Source organism: Cardiocondyla obscurior, unplaced genomic scaffold (genome assembly GCF_019399895.1).
Source record: "Cardiocondyla obscurior isolate alpha-2009 unplaced genomic scaffold, Cobs3.1 scaffold99_0_44293, whole genome shotgun sequence".
NCBI lineage: Eukaryota > Metazoa > Arthropoda > Insecta > Hymenoptera > Formicidae > Cardiocondyla > Cardiocondyla obscurior.
Window position 1 is genome coordinate 21,683 of NW_027228837.1, and position 10,818 is coordinate 32,500.

The window sequence follows — 10,818 nt, forward strand, 5'->3', positions numbered from 1 at the left end:
CGAGGCTCGCGTACTTTGCCGCTAGGACCGCGCGGAAGTAACTCCAAGCCGAAAGCAACACGAGGCTCGCGTACTTTGCCGATCGGACCGCGCGGAAGTAACTCCGACCCGAAAGCAACACGAGGCTCGCGTACTTTGCCGCTAGGACCGCGCGGAAGTAACTCCGAGCCGAAAGCAACACGAGGCTCGCGGACTTTGACGGTCGGACCGCTCGGAAGTAACTACGTGGTAAAAGCAACACGAGGCTCGCGTACTTTGCCGATCAAACCGCTCGGAAGTAACTACGTTCCAAAAGCAACACGAGGCTCGCGAACTTTGACGGTCGGACCGCTCGGAAGTAACTACGTGGTAAAAGCAACACGAGGCTCGCGGACTTCGCTGCGGCTAAGTCCGCGCGGCGTCGAAATTTCACCGCCGGCGCCCATATACCGCCGTGCGTTAGACCGTGCGTCGCCGACCGCCCGGCCGCTCGGTTCGGTACTGTAAGAGGTGTCGTCGCTGCGGCGACTCGTGCACAACACGGTGCATGCGAGCTCTCGGTCTGGTCGTACCGTAGCGTTACGGCGTATGTATAACCGAGCTCGGCGAAGCACTGCGGTGCGTACAAAAGTGTCGTTCGCACTAGAACGCTTTTGAGAGAATTTAGCTTGCGCTTACTACGAGAACTTTGGTTCTCTTTTTGAGATCTTTCGGGCGTCTTGCCGACATTCGGCCAAATGTGCGCCAAGCTCTCGGCGATCGTTTCGAGGCCGGATAGCGAAGGAATTGGTGAATACGTGACGAAGAAATTTTGTATCTCGAGGACTCTGCCGTTCGTGCGGTCCGTACGTACCTCCGAGCCGTAAAACAACACGGAGCTCGAGATCTTTGACGCGGAGGTAACTACCGTGCGCCGCAGCGGCTAAGTCCGCGCGGCGTCGAAATTTCACCGCCGGCGCCCATATACCGCCGTGCGTTAGACCGTGCGTCGCCGACCGCCCGGCCGCTCGGTTCGGTACTGTAAGAGGTGTCGTCGCTGCGGCGACTCGTGCACAACACGGTGCATGCGAGCTCGCGGTCTGGTCGTACCGTAGCGTTACGGCGTATGTATAACCGAGCTCGGCGAAGCACTGCGGTGCGTACAAAAGTGTCGTTCGCACTAGAACGCTTTTTGAGAGAATTTAGCTTCGCGCTTACTACGAGAACTTTGGTTCTCTTTGTGAGATCTTTCGGGCGTCTTGCCGACATTCGGCCAAATGTGCGCCAAGCTCTCGGCGATCGTTTCGAGGCCGGATAGCGAAGGAATTGGTGAATACGTGACGAAGAAATTTTGTATCTCGAGGACTCTGCCGTTCGTGCGGTCCGTACGTACCTCCGAGCCGTAAAACAACACGGAGCTCGAGATCTTTGACGCGGAGGTAACTACCGTGCGCCGCAGCGGCTAAGTCCGCGCGGCGTCGAAATTTCACCGCCGGCGCCCATATACCGCCGTGCGTTAGACCGTGCGTCGCCGACCGCCCGGCCGCTCGGTTCGGTACTGTAAGAGGTGTCGTCGCTGCGGCGACTCGTGCACAACACGATGCATGCGAGCTCTCGGTCTGGTCGTACCGTAGCGTTACGGCGTATGTATAACCGAGCTCGGCGAAGCACTGCGGTGCGTACAAAAGTGTCGTTCGCACTAGAACGCTTTTTGAGAGAATTTAGCTTCGCGCTTACTACGAGAACTTTGGTTCTCTTTTTGAGATCTTTCGGGCGTCTTGCCGACATTCGGCCAAATGTGCGCCAGGCTCTCGGCGATCGTTTCGAGGCCGGATAGCGAAGGAATTGGTGAATACGTGACGAAGAAATTTTGTATCTCGAGGACTCTGCCGTTCGTGCGGTCCGTACGTACCTCCGAGCCGTAAAACAACACGGAGCTCGAGATCTTTGACGCGGAGGTAACTACCGTGCGCCGCAGCGGCTAAGTCCGCGCGGCGTCGAAATTTCACCGCCGGCGCCCATATACCGCCGTGCGTTAGACCGTGCGTCGCCGACCGCCCGGCCGCTCGGTTCGGTACTGTAAGAGGTGTCGTCGCTGCGGCGACTCGTGCACAACACGATGCATGCGAGCTCGCGGTCTGGTCGTACCGTAGCGTTACGGCGTATGTATAACCGAGCTCGGCGAAGCACTGCGGTGCGTACAAAAGTGTCGTTCGCACTAGAACGCTTTTTGAGAGAATTTAGCTTCGCGCTTACTACGAGAACTTTGGTTCTCTTTTGAGATCTTTCGGGCGTCTTGCCGACATTCGGCCAAATGTGCGCCAAGCTCTCGGCGATCGTTTCGAGGCCGGATAGCGAAGGAATTGGTGAATACGTGACGAAGAAATTTTGTATCTCGAGGACTCTGCCGTTCGTGCGGTCCGTACGTACCTCCGAGCCGTAAAACAACACGGAGCTCGAGATCTTTGACGCGGAGGTAACTACCGTGCGCCGCAGCGGCTAAGTCCGCGCGGCGTCGAAATTTCACCGCCGGCGCCCATATACCGCCGTGCGTTAGACCGTGCGTCGCCGACCGCCCGGCCGCTCGGTTCGGTACTGTAAGAGGTGTCGTCGCTGCGGCGACTCGTGCACAACACGATGCATGCGAGCTCTCGGTCTGGTCGTACCGTAGCGTTACGGCGTATGTATAACCGAGCTCGGCGAAGCACTGCGGTGCGTACAAAAGTGTCGTTCGCACTAGAACGCTTTTTGAGAGAATTTAGCTTCGCGCTTACTACGAGAACTTTGGTTCTCTTTGTGAGATCTTTCGGGCGTCTTGCCGACATTCGGCCAAATGTGCGCCAAGCTCTCGGCGATCGTTTCGAGGCCGGATAGCGAAGGAATTGGTGAATACGTGACGAAGAAATTTTGTATCTCGAGGACTCTGCCGTTCGTGCGGTCCGTACGTACCTCCGAGCCGTAAAACAACACGGAGCTCGAGATCTTTGACGCGGAGGTAACTACCGTGCGCCGCAGCGGCTAAGTCCGCGCGGCGTCGAAATTTCACCGCCGGCGCCCATATACCGCCGTGCGTTAGACCGTGCGTCGCCGACCGCCCGGCCGCTCGGTTCGGTACTGTAAGAGGTGTCGTCGCTGCGGCGACTCGTGCACAACACGGTGCATGCGAGCTCGCGGTCTGGTCGTACCGTAGCGTTACGGCGTATGTATAACCGAGCTCGGCGAAGCACTGCGGTGCGTACAAAAGTGTCGTTCGCACTAGAACGCTTTTTGAGAGAATTTAGCTTCGCGCTTACTACGAGAACTTTGGTTCTCTTTTTGAGATCTTTCGGGCGTCTTGCCGACATTCGGCCAAATGTGCGCCAAGCTCGCGGCGATCGTTTCGAGGCCGGATAGCGAAGGAATTGGTGAATACGTGACGAAGAAATTTTGTATCTCGAGGACTCTGCCGTTCGTGCGGTCCGTACGTACCTCCGAGCCGTAAAACAACACGGAGCTCGAGATCTTTGACGCGGAGGTAACTACCGTGCGCCGCAGCGGCTAAGTCCGCGCGGCGTCGAAATTTCACCGCCGGCGCCCATATACCGCCGTGCGTTAGACCGTGCGTCGCCGACCGCCCGGCCGCTCGGTTCGGTACTGTAAGAGGTGTCGTCGCTGCGGCGACTCGTGCACAACACGGTGCATGCGAGCTCGCGGTCTGGTCGTACCGTAGCGTTACGGCGTATGTATAACCGAGCTCGGCGAAGCACTGCGGTGCGTACAAAAGTGTCGTTCGCACTAGAACGCTTTTTGAGAGAATTTAGCTTCGCGCTTACTACGAGAACTTTGGTTCTCTTTTGAGATCTTTCGGGCGTCTTGCCGACATTCGGCCAAATGTGCGCCAAGCTCTCGGCGATCGTTTCGAGGCCGGATAGCGAAGGAATTGGTGAATACGTGACGAAGAAATTTTGTATCTCGAGGACTCTGCCGTTCGTGCGGTCCGTACGTACCTCCGAGCCGTAAAACAACACGGAGCTCGAGATCTTTGACGCGGAGGTAACTACCGTGCGCCGCAGCGGCTAAGTCCGCGCGGCGTCGAAATTTCACCGCCGGCGCCCATATACCGCCGTGCGTTAGACCGTGCGTCGCCGACCGCCCGGCCGCTCGGTTCGGTACTGTAAGAGGTGTCGTCGCTGCGGCGACTCGTGCACAACACGATGCATGCGAGCTCGCGGTCTGGTCGTACCGTAGCGTTACGGCGTATGTATAACCGAGCTCGGCGAAGCACTGCGGTGCGTACAAAAGTGTCGCTCGAGAGACGCTTTTTAGAAGAGCACTGCGCTTACTACGAGAACTTTAGTTCTCTTTTTGAGATCTTTCGGGCGTCTTGCCGACATTCGGCCAAATGTGCGCCAAGCTCTCGGCGATCGTTTCGAGGCCGGATAGCGAAGGAATTGGTGAATACGTGACGAAGAAATTTTGTATCTCGAGGACTCTGCCGTTCGTGCGGTCCGTACGTACCTCCGAGCCGTAAAACAACACGGAGCTCGAGATCTTTGACGCGGAGGTAACTACCGTGCGCCGCAGCGGCTAAGTCCGCGCGGCGTCGAAATTTCACCGCCGGCGCCCATATACCGCCGTGCGTTAGACCGTGCGTCGCCGACCGCCCGGCCGCTCGGTTCGGTACTGTAAGAGGTGTCGTCGCTGCGGCGACTCGTGCACAACACGATGCATGCGAGCTCTCGGTCTGGTCGTACCGTAGCGTTACGGCGTATGTATAACCGAGCTCGGCGAAGCACTGCGGTGCGTACAAAAGTGTCGTTCGCACTAGAACGCTTTTTGAGAGAATTTAGCTTCGCGCTTACTACGAGAACTTTGGTTCTCTTTTGAGATCTTTCGGGCGTCTTGCCGACATTCGGCCAAATGTGCGCCAAGCTCTCGGCGATCGTTTCGAGGCCGGATAGCGAAGGAATTGGTGAATACGTGACGAAGAAATTTTGTATCTCGAGGACTCTGCCGTTCGTGCGGTCCGTACGTACCTCCGAGCCGTAAAACAACACGGAGCTCGAGATCTTTGACGCGGAGGTAACTACCGTGCGCCGCAGCGGCTAAGTCCGCGCGGCGTCGAAATTTCACCGCCGGCGCCCATATACCGCCGTGCGTTAGACCGTGCGTCGCCGACCGCCCGGCCGCTCGGTTCGGTACTGTAAGAGGTGTCGTCGCTGCGGCGACTCGTGCACAACACGATGCATGCGAGCTCGCGGTCTGGTCGTACCGTAGCGTTACGGCGTATGTATAACCGAGCTCGGCGAAGCACTGCGGTGCGTACAAAAGTGTCGTTCGCACTAGAACGCTTTTTGAGAGAATTTAGCTTCGCGCTTACTACGAGAACTTTGGTTCTCTTTTGAGATCTTTCGGGCGTCTTGCCGACATTCGGCCAAATGTGCGCCAAGCTCTCGGCGATCGTTTCGAGGCCGGATAGCGAAGGAATTGGTGAATACGTGACGAAGAAATTTTGTATCTCGAGGACTCTGCCGTTCGTGCGGTCCGTACGTACCTCCGAGCCGTAAAACAACACGGAGCTCGAGATCTTTGACGCGGAGGTAACTACCGTGCGCCGCAGCGGCTAAGTCCGCGCGGCGTCGAAATTTCACCGCCGGCGCCCATATACCGCCGTGCGTTAGACCGTGCGTCGCCGACCGCCCGGCCGCTCGGTTCGGTACTGTAAGAGGTGTCGTCGCTGCGGCGACTCGTGCACAACACGATGCATGCGAGCTCTCGGTCTGGTCGTACCGTAGCGTTACGGCGTATGTATAACCGAGCTCGGCGAAGCACTGCGGTGCGTACAAAAGTGTCGTTCGCACTAGAACGCTTTTTGAGAGAATTTAGCTTCGCGCTTACTACGAGAACTTTGGTTCTCTTTTTGAGATCTTTCGGGCGTCTTGCCGACATTCGGCCAAATGTGCGCCAAGCTCTCGGCGATCGTTTCGAGGCCGGATAGCGAAGGAATTGGTGAATACGTGACGAAGAAATTTTGTATCTCGAGGACTCTGCCGTTCGTGGGGTCCGTACGTACCTCCGAGCCGTAAAACAACACGGAGCTCGAGATCTTTGACGCGGAGGTAACTACCGTGCGCCGCAGCGGCTAAGTCCGCGCGGCGTCGAAATTTCACCGCCGGCGCCCATATACCGCCGTGCGTTAGACCGTGCGTCGCCGACCGCCCGGCCGCTCGGTTCGGTACTGTAAGAGGTGTCGTCGCTGCGGCGACTCGTGCACAACACGTGCATGCGAGCTCGGTCTGGTCGTACCGTAGGGTTACGGCGTATGTATAACCGAGCTCGGCGAAGCACTGCGGTGCGTACAAAAGTGTCGTTCGCACTAGAACGCTTTTTGAGAGAATTTAGCTTCGCGCTTACTACGAGAACTTTGGTTCTCTTTTGAGATCTTTCGGGCGTCTTGCCGACATTCGGCCAAATGTGCGCCAAGCTCTCGGCGATCGTTTCGAGGCCGGATAGCGAAGGAATTGGTGAATACGTGACGAAGAAATTTTGTATCTCGAGGACTCTGCCGTTCGTGCGGTCCGTACGTACCTCCGAGCCGTAAAACAACACGGAGCTCGAGATCTTTGACGCGGAGGTAACTACCGTGCGCCGCAGCGGCTAAGTCCGCGCGGCGTCGAAATTTCACCGCCGGCGCCCATATACCGCCGTGCGTTAGACCGTGCGTCGCCGACCGCCCGGCCGCTCGGTTCGGTACTGTAAGAGGTGTCGTCGCTGCGGCGACTCGTGCACAACACGATGCATGCGAGCTCGCGGTCTGGTCGTACCGTAGCGTTACGGCGTATGTATAACCGAGCTCGGCGAAGCACTGCGGTGCGTACAAAAGTGTCGTTCGCACTAGAACGCTTTTTGAGAGTATTTAGCTTCGCGCTTACTACGAGAACTTTGGTTCTCTTTTTGAGATCTTTCGGGCGTCTTGCCGACATTCGGCCAAATGTGCGCCAAGCTCTCGGCGATCGTTTCGAGGCCGGATAGCGAAGGAATTGGTGAATACGTGACGAAGAAATTTTGTATCTCGAGGACTCTGCCGTTCGTGCGGTCCGTACGTACCTCCGAGCCGTAAAACAACACGGAGCTCGAGATCTTTGACGCGGAGGTAACTACCGTGCGCCGCAGCGGCTAAGTCCGCGCGGCGTCGAAATTTCACCGCCGGCGCCCATATACCGCCGTGCGTTAGACCGTGCGTCGCCGACCGCCCGGCCGCTCGGTTCGGTACTGTAAGAGGTGTCGTCGCTGCGGCGACTCGTGCACAACACGATGCATGCGAGCTCTCGGTCTGGTCGTACCGTAGCGTTACGGCGTATGTATAACCGAGCTCGGCGAAGCACTGCGGTGCGTACAAAAGTGTCGTTCGCACTAGAACGCTTTTTGAGAGAATTTAGCTTCGCGCTTACTACGAGAACTTTGGTTCTCTTTTTGAGATCTTTCGGGCGTCTTGCCGACATTCGGCCAAATGTGCGCCAAGCTCTCGGCGATCGTTTCGAGGCCGGATAGCGAAGGAATTGGTGAATACGTGACGAAGAAATTTTGTATCTCGAGGACTCTGCCGTTCGTGCGGTCCGTACGTACCTCCGAGCCGTAAAACAACACGGAGCTCGAGATCTTTGACGCGGAGGTAACTACCGTGCGCCGCAGCGGCTAAGTCCGCGCGGCGTCGAAATTTCACCGCCGGCGCCCATATACCGCCGTGCGTTAGACCGTGCGTCGCCGACCGCCCGGCCGCTCGGTTCGGTACTGTAAGAGGTGTCGTCGCTGCGGCGACTCGTGCACAACACGATGCATGCGAGCTCGCGGTCTGGTCGTACCGTAGCGTTACGGCGTATGTATAACCGAGCTCGGCGAAGCACTGCGGTGCGTACAAAAGTGTCGTTCGCACTAGAACGCTTTTTGAGAGAATTTAGCTTCGCGCTTACTACGAGAACTTTGGTTCTCTTTTTGAGATCTTTCGGGCGTCTTGCCGACATTCGGCCAAATGTGCGCCAAGCTCTCGGCGATCGTTTCGAGGCCGGATAGCGAAGGAATTGGTGAATACGTGACGAAGAAATTTTGTATCTCGAGGACTCTGCCGTTCGTGCGGTCCGTACGTACCTCCGAGCCGTAAAACAACACGGAGCTCGAGATCTTTGACGCGGAGGTAACTACCGTGCGCCGCAGCGGCTAAGTCCGCGCGGCGTCGAAATTTCACCGCCGGCGCCCATATACCGCCGTGCGTTAGACCGTGCGTCGCCGACCGCCCGGCCGCTCGGTTCGGTACTGTAAGAGGTGTCGTCGCTGCGGCGACTCGTGCACAACACGATGCATGCGAGCTCGCGGTCTGGTCGTACCGTAGCGTTACGGCGTATGTATAACCGAGCTCGGCGAAGCACTGCGGTGCGTACAAAAGTGTCGTTCGCACTAGAACGCTTTTTGAGAGAATTTAGCTTCGCGCTTACTACGAGAACTTTGGTTCTCTTTTTGAGATCTTTCGGGCGTCTTGCCGACATTCGGCCAAATGTGCGCCAAGCTCTCGGCGATCGTTTCGAGGCCGGATAGCGAAGGAATTGGTGAATACGTGACGAAGAAATTTTGTATCTCGAGGACTCTGCCGTTCGTGCGGTCCGTACGTACCTCCGAGCCGTAAAACAACACGGAGCTCGAGATCTTTGACGCGGAGGTAACTACCGTGCGCCGCAGCGGCTAAGTCCGCGCGGCGTCGAAATTTCACCGCCGGCGCCCATATACCGCCGTGCGTTAGACCGTGCGTCGCCGACCGCCCGGCCGCTCGGTTCGGTACTGTAAGAGGTGTCGTCGCTGCGGCGACTCGTGCACAACACGGTGCATGCGAGCTCTCGGTCTGGTCGTACCGTAGCGTTACGGCGTATGTATAACCGAGCTCGGCGAAGCACTGCGGTGCGTACAAAAGTGTCGTTCGCACTAGAACGCTTTTTGAGAGAATTTAGCTTCGCGCTTACTACGAGAACTTTGGTTCTCTTTTTGAGATCTTTCGGGCGTCTTGCCGACATTCGGCCAAATGTGCGCCAAGCTCTCGGCGATCGTTTCGAGGCCGGATAGCGAAGGAATTGGTGAATACTGGACGAAGAAATTTTGTATCTCGAGGACTCTGCCGTTCGTGCGGTCCGTACGTACCTCCGAGCCGTAAAACAACACGGAGCTCGAGATCTTTGACGCGGAGGTAACTACCGTGCGCCGCAGCGGCTAAGTCCGCGCGGCGTCGAAATTTCACCGCCGGCGCCCATATACCGCCGTGCGTTAGACCGTGCGTCGCCGACCGCCCGGCCGCTCGGTTCGGTACTGTAAGAGGTGTCGTCGCTGAGGCGACTCGTGCACAACACGATGCATGCGAGCTCTAGGTCTGGTCGTACCGTAGCGTTACGGCGTATGTATAACCGAGCTCGGCGAAGCACTGCGGTGCGTACGAAAGTGTCTTTCGCTCGAGAGAGATTTTAAAGTGTTTTGCACTGCGCTTAGTGCGAGAATTTCGGTTCTCTTTTTCGAGAGCGTTCGGGCGTCTTGCCGACATTCGGCCAATTGTGCGCCAAGCTCTCGGCGATCGTTTCGAGGCCGGATAGCGAAGGAATTGGTGAATACTTGACGAAGAAATTTTGTATCTCGAGGACTCTGCCGTTCGTGCGGTCCGTACGTACCTCCGAGCCGTAAAACAACACGGAGCTCGAGATCTTTGACGCGGAGGTAACTACCGTGCGCCGCAGCGGCTAAGTCCGCGCGGCGTCGAAATTTCACCGCCGGCGCCCATATACCGCCGTGCGTTAGACCGTGCGTCGCCGACCGCCCGGCCGCTCGGTTCGGTACTGTAAGAGGTGTTGTCGCTGCGGCGACTCGTGCACAACACGATGCATGCGAGCTCTAGGTCTGGTCGTACCGTAGCGTTACGGCGTATGTATAACCGAGCTCGACGAAGCACTGCGGTGCGTACAAAAGTGTCGTTCGCACTAGAACGCTTTTTGAGAGAATTTAGCCTCGCGCTTACTACGAGAACTTTGGTTCTCTTTTTGATATCGTTCGGGCGTGTTGCCGACATTCGGCCAAATGTGCGCCGGGCTCTCGGCGATCGTTTCGACACCAAAGTCGAAAATCGAAGGCGTTGGTAAATCCGAGCCGAAACGATACGGAGCTCGAGTACTTTGCCGTTCGAGCTGTCCGTGGGTAACTACTTGCCGAAAGCAACACGAGGCTCGAGGACTTTGCGTAAATAACTACGTACGACGCAGCGGCTAAGTCCTCGAGGCGTCGAAATTTCGCAGGTTTCGCCCATATACCGCCGTGCGTTAGACCGTGCGTCGCCGACCGCCCGGCCGCCCGGTTCGGTACTATAAGACAAAGCATTGCCACGAGTCGGTGTCGAGAGACCGAATGGCTCATATGTGGCGCGCACTTACGTGTTGGACGCGCGATCGTCCCTCGCTTCCGAGCAAGCGTGCGGACGTATCGTTGCGCTTACCGAACATCAACTCCACGGATACGAGAGTGTCGGTTTCGGCGAGATCTTTGACGATGTCGCCGTTCCTGCTTACTTGTACGCCGTAGCGAAATAATTTTCAACCGGTGCCTCGGTGTTCTCACCGCTGGCACCGTTGAACGAACAGTGCTCCACGACGTCTCAGATCGGATCGGTCTAGCGTCAGGGCTAAGCGGCCTTACAAGCCGCTGTTATGGGTGAATGAGAACAAAATTTGATCTTTCATACCGTTAAGGTATATATAAATACGAAAAGCGTGTCCGTCGACCGGCTCGAAAAGTTCCGGCGGCATTAACGACACACGAAACGCGCACGGCTCTTCCTCGCGGAGTGTCCGTAGCAGCGTA